Source organism: Lissotriton helveticus, chromosome 9 (assembly GCF_964261635.1).
Source record: "Lissotriton helveticus chromosome 9, aLisHel1.1, whole genome shotgun sequence".
Taxonomy (NCBI): domain Eukaryota; kingdom Metazoa; phylum Chordata; class Amphibia; order Caudata; family Salamandridae; genus Lissotriton; species Lissotriton helveticus.
Genome location: NC_136070.1, coordinates 200,739,066 through 200,751,158, shown reverse-complemented (window position 1 = coordinate 200,751,158; position 12,093 = coordinate 200,739,066).

Below are 12,093 nucleotides of genomic sequence, written 5' to 3'. Positions count from 1 at the left end.
GTCAAGGTCAGGGACGTACATCTTGATGCCAAAGAGCATTTCGTATGGGGTCCGCCCACCCAGAGACCTTCTAGGGAGATTATTAAGAGCACGCTGCACGCCATAGAGGTGAGCCAGCCAGTTTCTGCCAGTGCCTATAACTCGGGCTGTCAAAGATTGCTTTAAATCACGGTTCATTCGCTCAACTACACTGTTACCCTCAGGTCTGTAGGGAGACGAAAACTTGACTTGGACCCCCAACGAAGTCATGGCATCCTTATACGCCTTAGAGGCGAAAGCCGGACCCTGATCCGAATGGAAGGTACCACAGGCAAAAATCCCTATAAAGACACGCAAATCTCTAATGACAGTCCGTGAATCAGCGCTGCGATGTGGCCATACCCACACAAAGCGTGTGCATGAGTCAACTGCTACTAAGATGTACTTATACGCAGTATCAGATGAAAAAGGACCGCAGTGATCTAAATAAACACAACCTAGCGGTTTATTAGAAATGTACAACTGAGTCTGTGGCGGACGCGTAGCAGTTGAAGGTTTAATCTGCTGGCATATGTCACAAAGAAGGACATAATCACGCGTCTGTTTGTACAGTCCCCGCCACCAGAAACGTTGTTGTAATTGAGTTACAGTGGCCGATACGCCCGCATGCGCAGACGCCACACCTTCATGTGCCGCTGTAATCAAGTCTGCTCTGCGATCCGAGTTGGGAATCAGCCGTTCCCCAACATCAGGAATTGTCACAAAAGGAACCTTTTCGGGACTTAAGTGGTATTTGTACTTCGAAGGGAATCCCGCAGGATGTTTACTTCCCTTCTCAGAGGCAGCAACTGCCGTCAAGATGTCGCTATCAATCTTGGTTTTCGATCTAGTAACCGCTGCAACTAAGTATGTAGATACTGCTGATTTCGCCGCTTCATCAGCAAGCGAATTGCCAACAGCGTGTACTCCCACGCGCTGATGACCGAGAGTATGAATCACATAAACGAGTGGCAACATAGCCTTAAGCTCTGCCACTCGAACCCAGATCATTTTATGTTTTATTGTGCTACCCTTGGAATCATGAAAATCATTTTGAATCCAAAAGAACAAGTTCTCATTGTAAGACTGGACACAGTAGTAAGAATCACTTACAATCAGAGTAGTAACACTTGGATCCGCGTACTCCAACGCTAGTAAGCGAGCACGAAGCTCCGCCAATTGTGCGGTGCAATCGCCCAGGGGCAACGTGTGCACTTCCCTGGAAATGAACTCATCATTCAACATAGCACCGACCACAATGGCGCATGCGGAAACGTAGGCATGTTTAGAGCCATGCGCAACCTGCGCTGACCCATCAGTGTAAATGATGCAATGGAAGTCCTCCAAAGGTCGCATAGCCAGAGGAGCAGGATGAACAAATTCATACTGCAAGTACTCCTGCGACCGTAAGGAAGCGTCAAAAATAAACGTGACATCCGTGGATGTCAATGACGCAGCCCACTGAATCCACCGAGGGTGCAAAGCTTTTGAATTTGGTACACTGGCTTTTGTGACTGCCTCCAAATGAGGACAGGGTGTTACCACTAACATGCGCTTCCCCTGTGACAGAGCTCGTTCTTTAAGAATTGCCATCTGTACAGCAGTTAAAACTTTCTCCACAGTGGGAAACCGCAATTCAGCTGAAGTGTACAAGTGTGACTTGTAAGCAATTGGTACTGTGTCACCTTCATTAAAAGTCAGGTACGTGAAACCCACCGCCCCTGGAATTATTCTTATCACCAGGTTGGTGTGATTATCACGAGTCAGTAAGTATTTAGAGGCGAGCAGATCAGCCTGCAATGATTGCAAAATGGCCGAATGCTCAGGCAGCCAGCATGATTTTGAGAAAGTAGGTTGTATCAAAGCATACAAAGGCTTGATACGCTGGGCATATTCCGGAACGTAAGTTCTGCCGAAATTCAAGAAGCCCAGCAAAGACTGTAATTTTTTCAGTGTTGTAGGAGCGCGCAACTGTGCGCATTTCTCCAAGAAGTGAGGAGCCAATCCCCGACCTTCATTGTTCAGCTCATAGCCGAGGAACAACACTGTGTGTTCTGCAATGTGCGATTTTGCAAAATTAAATTTGTAACCCATATCTGCAAAATTACAAATTATTGAATTCACTCGACACAGATGCATCCAAATTTCGTCGTCTGTGAGATAAATGTCATCCACATAAGAACATGCATCCGGATCGATACTCTCCAATAGAGTGACTATTCTTGAGGAGAAGACTCCAGGACTATTTTTGTAGCCCATCGGGAGTCGCCGGAAGCGTTTTTGCACACCAGCGGACGTAAAACTTGTCCATTGGGAGCTAAAGCTATCCAGTCTGTGGGCATAAAAACCGTTGGATATGTCAAGCGTTGTCTTGAAACGCTTACGCACTAGACTATCCACTAGCGCAGAGCCGTGAGTATTCTGTACTGCACAGTTACGGCAATGCGAGTTCAAATGCCGGTAATCCAATACCAAACGATATGATCCGTCAGGCTTGGTCACAGTAAAAAGGGGATTATTCATCGGTGACACACACGTTTCAATAACTCCCTGATATTCCAATTGTTCAAGGATTTCTGCGACGGCAGCTTTAGCTTCCCGCCGTATGGGATATTGAGGCTGAGGCTGCGGCTCAGACCGCAAAGGAATTTCGTGGCAAGAGGACAATTTGTCCCAACCACATTGGTTGCGGTACAGAGCCGGCGCAAGAGCCCGAGCCCACTCTTCTGCAAAATGCTGCGCATGCTCAGTTGAGACAGTGTGCGCGAAACTGGGAAGGATCACCTCCTCCCCTCGCGGCACCGCGAGCACAAAAGGTGGGGGCCAGTCAGCCTCGGAAAGAAAAATGTCGTACGTCGACGATAGGTTCTCCCAAAATACCCCTCTTACAGTACGCTGTATGTCACCTTCAATTAACAGGACAATTTCAAAAAGTCTTTCAGGGGGAGCTAGTCTCGTATTGGCTGTTTCAATTACAACGAACACTTCAGTCGCTGTCACCCTCAGTAGTGGACGGAGCGCCTCTCTGACTATGGTAATCTCCGCCGCGCTGTCCAGCAAGGTCAGAGCCCACGTCAGATTCCGAAGCCGCGTTCTCACTATCTGTGGCATATCTATGCGCTGTCAAGGCTGCGACTTTCTTTTTCGCAAACTGCGGTCGCTTAGGCGTAGAATCCTCCTGCTTCACTGCGCCGTCCGTCTGGCGGGACTGACCACGTCCCTGTTGGCCACCACGTCCCCGTCCGCCTCCTCCTCCACCGGTCTTCGGGGCCGATGTTTCCTGAAAGGAACGAGGAGAGCGTTGATCAGAACCCTGAAATCGATCAGGTGATTTAATCATCGCGCGATCACGCAAATCATAAACTTTCTCTGTCGGCGCAGGAGCCTGTAGTGCAGGAAAAGAATCCTGAGTCTGCTTAATTTGCTTCCCCTGTATCTGTTTCTTAGGCCAATTCTGTTTTTTGGACTTGGGTTGGACATCTGCAACTGCAGATTGTCCCTGAGGTTGTTTTTTCTCCTTTACTGAAAAATATTTCAGACCTCTACTTGTGCGGCCAATTGTCTTATAAGCGGCCACAACAATCTTTGCTAACTGACGGGGTTTATCGGCATCGGGCAGAGCAGCCAAAGCGTTCGACACCTGAAAGTTCACAGCATCTCCTTTAACATTGGAGAGTATGAGATCACTTACAATCTCAAAAGAACCACACAGGCGCATACCCAATTCAACCGCTGCCTCTGGACCGTGATCATTCTGAACACGTTTAATGATGTCAGGCAGGGCATTCATAGACGGGGTGCCGAAGCACCTCGTATAAACGGCCGCAAATGTTTTCCCCCAGCTTTCACAGTCAACAAGTTCAGGAGTTAAATCCTTCGGTAAAGTAATCGTCAACATTCTATGCTTATCAGCAGGAGTAGAATTCTGAAAAACCGCCTCCAGTTGATCAAACTTCTCTGCTAGCCAGAACGGGAAGTCATCGTTGTCAACTGGACGTGCACCAAAAACCGAATTTACCATCACTGGATTGAGACGCATACCGCCTCGATCCATGGGAACGGCCGCACCCCCCTGGGGACCACTAGGTAGATGGCGACCGATGTATTGCACTAATGCTCGAATCACGGAAATGGAAACAACATGTAGCCTACGAATTTCTGCAAGGGTACAAGCGCCGTGATTCGGGTGCGGGGTAAAACCACCCAACGCAGGCCAGTTTGTACCTGGAATTGAGAGTGGACCTAACCTCGCAGCGGACAAAGAGTGGGGGAGGGCGCCATCAAACCAAACTCGATGCTGCCAATGATCAATAGGTATTTCCAGTGCCCTGTACGGTGTATACTCAGCCGGGACAGCTGAGGCGGTGTAGGAGTGGAACAAACCAGAATTTGCGTCCACAGCCGGAAACGTAACCCAAGAGTAAAACAACTCGAACGGGAACGCCGGATCTGCACCAACCACTAAAATCACAGCCATCCCATCCACCGGGACTTGGTATGTCTGAAGATGTGTGCGCACCGCCACGCGACTATGCTGCGCAATGGCCACCGCCGCCATAACAACACTGGAAACAAGAAAATACAAAGAACACTTTGTAGCACAACTGGGTAGTAATTCAAAGAAACCGTTTAAGAAAGAATCAAGCTTGAACAAGACCTATTTCAAAAAATAGGTAGGTTTCACCGACACCCCGCTTTCCGGAAACGGAGGTGAAGGGGTTAAGGTATGAACGATATACTACTCGAGTGTCATGATATAACACCACCGAAACCGTTGGGCGCCATGTCGCAGGGTTTCTGTTCTCACACAGAACTGTGCACAGAGGAGTGGAACCTCGGCGAATTAGGGTGACCCAAAACACACCTTAGTACCCAACTCACCCCTTACCGAGCTAGCTACAGTGTCTCATTGGACATATCAAACTCCCAATGTTTAGACAAACCAGAACATGAACTTACTGTACCTCAGGGTACGTGGAACTCATGAACACTCTTTCGTTATATTATCATTACAAACCAGAACATGGAGTAAAGAAGACACATGTGCATTTGAAATGTTTATTTACTAATGCCGTCTTCTCAGGCGCAGTATCTTAGATAATACAAGTATACTTATTATCAGTAGCAAAATTACCAGCATAGTTACTAAGACATAAAAAGCGAATGGTGACAGCATGTCAACATACTGTAATGAATAAGAGTTAACAACACTTATATCTCACCCTCCCTAACACATATATTATATTATTAGCTAAGAAGGTCTCTTTGGGTTGTTTTAGGGCGGGCCCATACCTTAGTGTCCTAGCATGAAGGAATCACATCAGCATACACCAGCTCTCTCTGCATGTGCACCGCATCAAGTGTGTTCTATGTGCCTCGTGCAAAGCAATATCAATCCCGCCTGAAGCCAGAGTTGGCAAAGGCTGCACTTGTGTTATGACTATGAAGGCGTGGAGATCAGACCTCATAACAATTCCATATCGTGTTGTTCCTGAAACTTCAGCACTCTTCGTGCAGACATAGTTTATTAAGCAAAGCTGATATCAGAGCAATAACATATTATTCTCACATACACCACGGCAAACTACTAGGTTGAAAGCTAAGTCAACAATTAAGTGTCGTGTGCAGAAGTTGCAAGACAGAAAAATGGCGTTTAAACCTCAAATGTACCTATGCTAACTTAACACGATATAAGGATATACAGGAGCTACATGACAATTGCTGTTGTTGTGAAGGGCTATGTGCGGATGATACAGACAGGCATATGTTAAGTCACCTGTGTGTGGAAATGTGGCAGTGACATTTCACAGGTGAACATATACAGAACTCTGTTTGTTGACACTTGTTGCACATTGTGTTGTCTGCCTGTAGACTCATGTGGATGTTTGGTGTAGTGTTATGTCTGTGATGCCACACTAACACCAGTGACTGTTGTTCTGTTGTGTCCCCCTAGGTGCCTCAAAATTATCCAGGCCTACATAATGTACATCTTTTTGATACATCATGGACATTTTCAGCACTGTAAATATAGGACTAAAGACAAAGCTGCACTAATTGAAGTATGTAAGGTATTTTATTTACAAAGTTGACATGTGAGGGGTGCGGGCATATTTACATGAAGGTGGTGATGGAGCAGTGATTTGACAGTCATGGTAAATGAGATGTAAGAGTAGACACCACATGGATGTGGTGACCCAGTGCCATTCACAAGGCAGTGTGGCGAAGGACAGTCCAAACTGTCAATACTGTGGCGAAGAGGGTTGCCATCAGGGCTGGCTCTGTGACTGGTGTGTGGCAGGTGCATTGCCTCCAGAGACTCCCAGGCTCTTTTTGGACGCTCCCTTGATCGCTTTGGCGGGGGGGGCCTGCTGCATGGCCAGCGGCGTCTGAGGACTCACCCCACTCTGTGGCCGCAGGGGAGGATGGTGCACTGTCATCCTGCAGCACAACAGGGGGGGGGGGGTGGAGGTGCTGTTTGGGACCCAGGCCTGTTCCTCAGTAACGCCATTTGCTGGGCCATGAGGTTCACCATTTGTCCAATGTGTGTGTCGATGGACCTCATCAGCAGGATGAGCTCACGTAATAGTTCGTCAGACTGGCCACTTTGTCCCTGGACCTGTTCATATGCCCCGATGCCTCTGGTGAAGTGGTCCAGGGATTGTGTGCCAATCTCCTGAGGTCTGGGGGTGACCCTGGCCCTCCCACCTGCCCTGATGCCACGGACCTGTTGCCTTGTCACTGTGAGTCCCCGCACAGTCTCCCTGCCCTCCACAGTTGTTGGTGTGGCCTGGTCATCCCCTGGGACAGGCAGCGTGCTGCAGGTGGTACTAGTGGTGGTGGCGGAGGTGGCAGCAGTGGAGGCACAGGCCATGACTGCAGGGGTCTGCTGTGCTGTTCTTGTTGCAGCAGATATGGTGGTGGGGAGGATGGAGGCCTGGGACCTGTTGGTCCCTGGCACACCAGATGGACAGGCCGGGAGCTCATCGTCCAAACTATCCTGGGAGTCAACATCCGAGAGTCCATGTACCAGGGTGTAGACTGGCTCTGCTGGTCATTATTGTCCTCAGCAGTGAGTTCTTCATCACCTGTGGATTAGATGGGGAATGGTCAGTGTTGGGTGCTGTTCAAGTAGTCTGTTAGCTGCGTGTCATTACACTACACAATTGAGAGATCTTCACTATTATTATTAAGTGCAATACTGGGCGTAATTACGTGGTGCAGAGGAACATCAATTACTCGTACATGTCAGGTATCGATGCATTGCATGCAATTGGTGCTGTGTGTAGTGATGCAGGTCTTCCATCCACAAACAGCCAGCCCAATGAAGATGGCTACCTACCTGTAAGTTTGTTTGGTGTACTGCAATGGCTTCTAAGTGCTTCTGGGTGGTGTGCGGGAAGGGCTCCATCCTGCTCAGGTATGGGACAGGGGGCATGGTGGGAGTCGTGGTACAGGCCTCCCTCCCTCAAACAACCCTCACTGTGAAGATGGCTACCTACCTGTTAGGTGAGGGTGAACAATGCAATGGCTGACACATGCTCCTGGGTGCGGGAGGGCACTATCCTGCTCTGTTGTGGGACAGGGGGCATGGTGGCAGTCGTGGTACTGGCCTCCTACCCCCAAACAACCCTCCCAAGCAAGATGGCTACCTACCTGTTAGGTGAGGGTGAACAAACCTATGGCTGGCACATGCTCCTGTTTGTGGGAGGCCTCCATGCTGCTGGGGTGTGGGACAAGGGGCATGGTGGGAGTCGTGGTACAGGCCTCCCACCCCCAAACAAGCCTCCCAAGTAAGATGGCTACCTACCTGTTAGGTGAGGGTGAACAATGTAATGGCTGGCACATGCTCCTGGGTGTGGGAGGCCTCCATGCTGCTGGGGTGTGGGACAGGGGGCATGGTGGGAGTCGTGGTACAGGCCTCCCACCCCAAACAAGCCTCCCAATCTAGATGGCTACCTACCTGTTAGGTGAGGGTGAACAATGCAATGGCTGACACATGCTCCTGGGTGGGGGAGAGCTCTATCCTGCTCAGGTGTGGGACAGGGACCATGGTGGGAGTTGTGGTACTGGCCTCCCACCCCCAAACAAGCCTCCCAAGCAAGATGGCTACCTATCTGTTAGGTGAGGGTGAACACTATAATGGCTGACACATGCTCCTGGGTGGGGGAAGGCTCCATGCTGCTGGGGTGTGGGATAGGGGCCATGGTGGGAGTCGTGGTACAGGCCTCCCACCCCAAACAAGCCTCCCAATCTAGATGGCTACCTACCTGTTAGGTGAGGGTGAACAATGCAATGGCTGACACATGCTCCTGGGTGGGGGAGAGCTCTATCCTGCTCAGGTGTGGGACAGGGACCATGGTGGGAGTTGTGGTACTGGCCTCCCACCCCCAAACAAGCCTCCCCAGCAAGATGGCTACCTACCTGTAAGGTGAGGGTGAACAATGCAATGGCTGGCACATGCTCCTGGGTGTGGGAGGCCTCCATGCTGCTGGGGTGTGGGACAGGGGGCATGGTGGGAGTCGTGGTACAGGCCTCCCACCCCAAACAAGCCTCCCAATCTAGATGGCTACCTACCTGTTAGGTGAGGGTGAACAATGCAATGGTTGACACCTGCTCCTGGGTGAGGGAGAGCTCTATCCTGCTCAGGTGTGGGACAGGGACCATGGTGGGAGTTGTGGTACTGGCCTCACACCCCCAAACAAGCCTCCCAAGCAAGATGGCTACCTACCTGTTAGGTGAGGGTGAACAATATAATGGCTGACACATGCTCCTGGGTTGGGGAAGGCTCCATGCTGCTGGGGTGTGGGATAGGGGGCATGGTGGGAGTCGTGGTACAGGCCTCCCACCCCCAAACAAGCCTCCCAAGCAAGATGGCTACCTACCTGTTAGGTGAGGGTGGACAATGCAATGGCTGACACATGCACCTGGTGGGGAGGGTTACATGCTGCTCAGGTGTGGGAGTCATGGTACATGCCTCCCACCCCCAAACAAGCCTCCCAATCTAGATGGCTACCTACCTGTTAGGTGAGGGTGAACAATGCAATGGCTGACACATGCTCCTGGGTGGGGGAAGGCTCCATGCTGCTGGGGTATGGGATAGGGGGCATGGTGGGAGTCGTGGTACAGGCCTCCCACCCCAAACAAGCCTCCCAATCTAGATGGCTACCTACCTGTTAGGTGAGGGTGAACAATGCAATGGCTGACACATGCTCCTGGGTGGGGGAGAGCTCTATCCTGCTCAGGTGTGGGACAGGGACCATGGTGGGAGTTGGGGTACTGGCCTCCCACCCCCAAACAAGCCTCCCAAGCAAGATGGCTACCTACCTGTTAGGTGAAGGTGAACAATGCAATGGCTGGCACATGCTCCTGGGTGTGGGAGGCCTCCATGCTGCTGGGGTGTGGGACAGGGGGCATGGTGGGAGTCGTGGTACAGGCCTCCCACCCCAAACAAGCCTCCCAATCTAGATGGCTACCTACCTGTTAGGTGAGGGTGAACAATGCAATGGTTGACACATGCTCCTGGGTGGGGGAGAGCTCTATCCTGCTCAGGTGTGGGACAGAGACCATGGTGGGAGTTGTGGTACTGGCCTTCCACCCCCAAACAAGCCTCCCAAGCAAGATGGCTACCTACCTGTTAGGTGAGGGTGGACAATGCAATGGCTGACACATGCTCCTGGGTGGGGGAAGGCTCCATGCTGCTGGGGTGTGGGATAGGGGGCATGGTGGGAGTTGTGGTACAGGCCTCCCACCCCCAAACAAGCCTCCCAAGCAAGATGGCTACCTACCTGTTAGGTGAGGGTGGACAATGCAATGGCTGACACATGCTCCTGGGTGGGGGTGGCCTCCATGCTGCTGGAGTGTGAGACAGGGAGCATGCTGGGAGTGGTAGTGCAGGCCCCCCTCCCCCAAACAGGCCTCACAGTGAGGTGGGTGTGGTATTGATGTGTGAGGTGTGTTGTGTGCTGGGGGATTGTTGGTGCTGGTGTGATGGTGGTAGTGATGGTGGTAGTGGTGGTGGTGGTGGTGTGTGTGCTGTGTTCTTTTGCCTCCAATTTCAGATCTGGTGTATGCCCTTCTCTTCTGGAGTGTTGCAAAGGCTTGTGGTCAGTAAAGGGGCTGGTTTTATACTCAGCTGTGTGGGTGTGTCTAAATGGGATTTTACCGTCAGATGTGTTGCGGGTGTTGTCCAGGGAATTGTATGTTTTTTTGGCATTTGTTTTTTCATTGGTATGTGTTTTGTGTATTTGGAGGACATGGCTACTTTGATTTATGCAAAGTTTGGCATTGTTGCAGTGTTTTTAGCATCGTCTGCCATGTTTTTCATGTACCGTCCGCTTCGGGGGCTATGCTGCAGCTCTTCCGCTGTCTCTCCCATTCACTCCTGTGTGCGACCGCGGCGGTCGGAAACAGAGATCGTACCGCTGGATCATCGGGGATACACTCATTTCCCGTGTGGTGTCTCCGCTTTGCTTGCTGTGGGTTGTAGCTTTTCCGCAGCGTTTCCGACCACCGCAGTCGTTTTTTGGATGTCACCGCCTGCGTCTGTCTTGGTCGGTCTTTTTTGGCGGTTGTTCCTAATTTGACCGCCGGTTTATCCGCGGGCCCGGTGGGCGGTTGTTTCCCGCCTCCATGGCGGTCGGGTGGTTTTCCGCCCGCTATCGTAATGGGGCCCTAATGGTCCCTTGGGGCCAACTAGCCCAAACGAAACCTCCATTATGCGCCAGAGAGCTGCGTTGTGGAGAGGTGGTCCAAGGCCACGCCCCCATTTTACACCACTCTGCAACCCAGCTCTGTGGCGCTTACTGGAGGTACAAGGTGGGCTAGTTGGCCCCCAGGGACCCTCAGGGCTTAAGGGGACTTAATCCCCCAATTTACAATGCACCAGAGGGCATGCTTGAACAGTGGTGCAGAGAGGGGGCGGGGCCAGATATTACAAGTGTACAAACTGTCAGGAACTGAAGAGGGTTGTTACCGCGCCTACCGAACGTATGACGGACTACGAGATCCAGAAGTCTGTGGGAAGGGGCGGAGACAATATAACTACTGCTTACCCAGAAATCGGGTTGTATTGGATTTTGCGTACTGGTACCTCAGCAGAGCGGCTGCCCGCTGGTGTGTCTCATTACCCTGTGGTGCTTCGCTTGTTTTTTTAGCGAAGACACAGGCGCGGTTGGTTTGGGGAAATCGGGACCCTTTGGAGGTGTGTGTCGGCCGATGCACACGGAGCGTGCCGTGGTCCTTCGCAGAAGCGTTCGCGAAGACACGGACGCTGGGTGAGAGAAGACCGGAACCAGAGCGAAATCTCGGGCAGTGTTCTCTGAAGACGACGGAGTGTTCTGTGGTGCTTCGCATTGTGTTTGCGAAGACACAGAGACTCGACTGCAGGCGGGCACATTACTGAGGAGGTAAGGACGGCAGTCAACCCGAATGTCTATCCGTTCAGCATGGTGGGGAAGTGATTAGCTTTGCACCTTGGAATCCAACGGATGGCTGCCTTTAGCTATGACTACTGGGTACCGTGATATGGCAGTAGGATTGCTAGCTGCTGTTCTCTCACGACACCATCTCTAAGGATTAATTCTGAACGCCAATAATCTTCTAGGAGCCCAGAGCCTTGTTCACTCCATTAAATTGAGGTGGCGCCACTCTGTTAGAGAACGTTGCGATTAGGAGAACGTTTTGGTTTGTTTTGCACATTTGGACACACTCATTTTCTTTGGGCTCTGATGCTGATAACTTAAGAAGCGGTTTTATGCTTCTGTGACTTAACAGAGGCTTCCACTCTTGTACTGGGCACGTTTGTCTCTCTCTTCCTGTTAACAGAGAGGACTGGCTATTTCTTTGGAGTTCCTAGTGGGGAACCTGGTACGTGCTTGCTGGGGCAGAATAGGAGGAGGGTAATGAATGGAGTTATGTATGGGTGTATAATCTGTGTTTGTGTATTATAGGGTAGAACACCTTTAGATCTACTCCTGAGAGGCCATTCTGTGACCGCTCCCGTCAATCCTTACGGTGTTTTAGAGCAAGGTACGTGAGATACGCTAGAGAGTCTTAGTTGGGTAGCGAAGGGTCTAT